The following is a 4,675-nucleotide window of genomic DNA, read 5'->3' on the forward strand; positions in this document are numbered from 1 at the left end:
CAAATGAAATTCGTTAACTCATGTAGACCCATTTCAAAAGATCAAACTATGTTTTGAGTGAGATCATTGAGACTCGATTTTGAATTTAAATCGCTTAAAATCCTTTAATTATCAAAATCACTTAAGATAATCAAACACCACTATGTTGACTAAAGATCAATTAAAAACCAACTCAACCAAGAACACAATCACTTGAAATTCTCAATTTGGTTGTCTAGATCACACAAGGTGTTGAAGCAAAAATTGTTTCACTAATCAAATCACTTAAAAAAGCTACACAATCTATGTAATCAAAGTAAAGTCTAAAACAAATGCATAACAATGGATCATCAATCAAGTACAATAATCATCAACTCATTCAAACACCCAATTCATAGATTAGGGCAAAATTCAAACATCAAGTTTACAAATCAAGTGAACACAAGTAATCTAAGCTATAATCATAAGATAAACAAGAACAAAATCAGTTAAAACTAAAGCATTCATCATTACAACTAAAATGGAGAATAACTAGTGTTAAAAAGGAAAGAGATTACAAAAATGGAGATGGATGATGGATATCTAGGTTCTAGCTTCACAAATCTTTGACTTGGGACATGAAATTAAGCTTTGATCTTGATGGAATCATGATTGGAACCTATTTAGGGTTCCAAAACGGCCCTAAGTTGCAGCTCTGTCACTCAAAAACCCCAAATATGCTTTTATAGGTCGGCTGAATTTTTTGGCTGAATCAGCGCCAGGAGCGGCGCTTTTTGGACAGGAGCTGCGCTTTTAGGAGACAGGAGCAACGCTTTTTGCTACTGATCTTTCTAACTCTCGTTTTAGCACATAGGAGCGCCGCTTTTGGCCTTAGGAGCGCTGCTTTTGACCCTGGACTTTCATTTTCACTCTAAATCTTCACTAGGTTCATTCTTTTGGCCCAAGGATTAATTCTTTAGCATAAATATAAACTTTTAGACAACTTTTGTCCCGAAACGACTAAATACCACAAACCGCTCACTAATCATCATAACCCGTATCGAAATGACACGAAAGTAGATAGATATTGCGAAGATAAATATGTATATTTTGAGCAATATCACCTACCAATACACATGGACACATCACCAAATTGGCAGTCTCTACCATGACGTTTCATCTCAAGCGTTGCTACACAACGATCCCCTTTGTTGATGAATTTACCTGTTGCGACCAAAGGATGACCAATGGCCATTGCACTTACATTAAAATTAATTTTTTTGTGGATCAATTTCAACCTTCTTTCGGCAATATAAAAAGTGTGATGCAAACGCCTGCCAGAACACGTCAAATTAAGATAAGACGTATAAAGATTTCTAACATCCACTTTGACAATAGGAGATAAAAGCTAAAAGATTTTACAGTTAATTGTTGCCACATCAATCTCAAAAAAATCAATGTCATCCACTTGAAGGCTGGCAGCCGTGACAGCAGCTGGAATTGCAACAGCAAGCCAATGCCCATAATTGCTGGGGGTACACCAATAGCAGCAAAGGTCCTGGAATGGGTTTAGAATTTTTACACATGTAAATGCAAATGACAAAGGTAAAAAGTAACATCAAATTTCTTTTATTTTATGTTCTTTGAAAACTTTAAACCAATAGTAAACCAATTGAGAAGTGTAAGTAATCGCATAACTGAATACACCAAGAATAGTTAAGCCTTTTTTCAAAGCAAGACTTCTCTTCATCAGAAGCACAGCTACAACACCATCACTTACCCGGCAGGAAGTTCCAATAAAGAATGCATGAAATATGATAAATTACTGTACTAAAAAAACATTACTTGAAGGCTAATAGATGAATCTTTGTTGCTATATACCGGAAGTTGTTGAACCATCTTTCTCAAATACATGTTTTAGTTTTGCAAGATCTGCTGCCAAACTTGTTCCCAGGCAGATCCCATCATCAACGGAAATTGTAACAGGTGCTTTATCTCCAGTTTTTGGGTCAACAATCTACTCAAATGAACGTGTAGATTATTTGAAGGAAGCAGAAAAATGAAATGTAAGATAAATTTGGAGAGTAAGGAAGGACTTTTTTCGTTGGTTTTAATTGGAATTATTTCGTCCTTGAATTTTCCAGCAGCAGTTGCAGTAGCAGCCTTTCTATGGGATTCTACATATACAAAATAAGTAATTTTATTAATTGATTAAATTAGAAGACTGCATTTGAAGCAAAACAAAACACCCTGGCAGATCAATTCAACGTACAACAGTCTGATCTTGTTCATGCCTCGTTACACTGAACTATCTGACGTAATCCCCATTGGAAGAAGACAATCTCGAGCTTGTGCCATTGTTTTCACATGTTAAAGGATTAAGCTTATTTTCCACCTACTCTTTATGTAGCAATCCGTCAATAGGTTTAAGCTTATTTTCCTCCTACTCTTTATGTAGCAACTATCAACACACACATCACTGAATTGGAAAATACAACTCTTATGAAACCAACCGAGTTTTAAGCGAATGGAAAGTAGACATAAGATGTACCAACAATTGAAGTAACATATTTTCGGTTCAGTCAACCCATACGAAAAGTTACATGTGTGTTACCTAATACCCCGACCCGCCCACTATCCCACCTCTAATAAGCGGGTTTCGTTTAAAGTATACAAAGTTCAATAGGAAACTAACATACATAGCGGGTTTCGTTTAAACTCACTTGGCCAGTTCTCTTTTGAGTAAATAGCATTTGACCATTTTAACATATTACAAAAGCAATATTGATCCATTCGTAAGTATTTGTTGATGAACTGTTGCCTCTATGCATTGCCATTATAATGACATGTATTAACACGACATGGGTATATAGTGGCACAAAGTGAAAGAAGAGTGTACTTGATAAGCACATTACTGTTGCATAATAATAAAAGTCCATAAGAGAATACAATTAGCAACAATATTATTCACACAAAGTTTGTCAGTTTATTCTTAGTCACGTGTAAAGATTAAAAGATAATGAAAGTTCAAAACATGCCACAAACACGTTGATGGTTAAGATGTGAATGAGTTATATGCGCATTCGGTATGATACTATAAATACGATACCAATACCAATGAAGTTGAAAAGTACAATTATTCAAAATCATAGTATGATAGGTAGTAAAGTAGATCAAATGATAAATAGGTCCTATTTCATTGCCTTATAGATGGTGAGCTTAGTTACATGTAAAATTCAGTTACAGCAACTTACCAACATAACTTTGAATAAACATCTAATAAAATAGTTTACTCAATTAGAGTCATACCTCCTCCAGAGTGTGAGAAAAAAAATATGTTTATAGTTACTATGATCTATCTCATTGACAGCAACGTGAATCCATCCATCATATAAGAATATTTTTAAATTATAAACCAGTTATCTCAAACACATCAACAACACTAATGATAGTCTGAATTTTGGAGATTTATAAGTGAATCCATCGAAGGTTTTTAAACTAAATACTAACTTACCTATATCATTATTATCATTATCCCTTATACAACTAATACTGCCACAGACTACTATTAATACAATCCGTGTTAAATCAAAAAGTAATGATTGAAGGACCTTACCGTTAATTGATTGAAAAACATATATGCGATTGGTGGATTATAGAACCCTTGAATCAAAACCTATCAAACTGCATCGTGATTGTATGAATTTAAAAACGCTAATTTCACATGAAAAATCCCAATTTCATTCACAATTGTATTTGAACAGATAGGCCATTTGATTTTGAATTTTTTTACCAGAGAAATCAAAAATACACACCTGTTTTCTCTTGAATATCGATTATTGTAGAAGAAATTGGTAGAAGAAATTGGTGGAAGAAATTGAGAACCCTAATTGAGATGCGAAGTGAAAGGACTCGATTCATTGAGGGTAATTTACCTCTATATATATATATATATATATATATATATATATGATACATTTTGCAAATATTGCATTCGTTTTTGAAAAGACAATATTTCATTACATCAAAAGTTGACGGTATGCATACCATTTCATAATACATCTAACTATAATTGACTTAATATTAATCTTAATGAACTCAACGACTCGAATGCAACGTCTTTTGAAATATGTCATGAATGACTCCAAGTAATATCCCTAAAATGAGCAAATGCACAGCGGAAGATTTCTTTCGTACCTGAGAATAAACATACTTTAAAGTGTCAACCAAAAAGTTGGTGAGTTCATTAGTTTAACATAAATAATCATTTCATAATTTTAATAGACAACAAGATTTCATATTTCCATTTCTCATAAACATACGTCCCATGCATAGAGACAAAAATATCATTCATATGGATTGAACACCTGGTAATCGACATTCACAATATGCATATAAGAATATCCCCATCATTCCGGGATCCTCCTTCGGACATGATATAAATTTCAAAGTACTAAAGCATCCGGTACTTTGGATGGGGCTTGTTGGGCCCGATAGATCTATCTTTAGGATTCGCGTCAATTAGGGTGTCTGTTCCCTAATTCTTAGATTACCAGACTTAATAAAAAGGGGCATATTCGATTTCGATAATTCAACCATATAATGTAGTTTCGATTACTTGTGTCTATTTCGTAAAACATTTATAAAAAATGCGCATGTATTCTCAGCCCAAAAATATAAAGGGTAAAAAGGCAAATGAAACTCACCGTATTGTATT

General features: G+C 33.7%; 1 long non-coding RNA gene across 3 annotated transcripts; it reads right to left on the bottom strand.

Moving 5' to 3' along the window:
• Positions 1 to 507: 507 nt before the first annotated feature.
• On the bottom strand, positions 508 to 3,845 carry LOC139893345 (uncharacterized). 3 transcript variants are annotated; one of them, XR_011774482.1, is made up of 4 exons: positions 3,774 to 3,845; positions 2,231 to 2,437; positions 1,381 to 2,135; positions 508 to 1,292 (listed from the first exon to the last, which is right to left on the bottom strand). It is a non-coding gene; the product is annotated as an uncharacterized lncRNA (long non-coding RNA). The 3 variants fall into 3 exon arrangements; XR_011774481.1 differs by lacking the exon at positions 3,774 to 3,845 and adding an exon at positions 3,575 to 3,765; XR_011774480.1 differs by lacking the exon at positions 3,774 to 3,845 and having other exon boundaries at positions 2,231 to 3,565.
• Positions 3,846 to 4,675: the final 830 nt, after the last annotated feature.

The sequence above is a fragment of the Rutidosis leptorrhynchoides genome, chromosome 2, assembly GCF_046630445.1.
Source record: "Rutidosis leptorrhynchoides isolate AG116_Rl617_1_P2 chromosome 2, CSIRO_AGI_Rlap_v1, whole genome shotgun sequence".
NCBI lineage: Eukaryota > Viridiplantae > Streptophyta > Magnoliopsida > Asterales > Asteraceae > Rutidosis > Rutidosis leptorrhynchoides.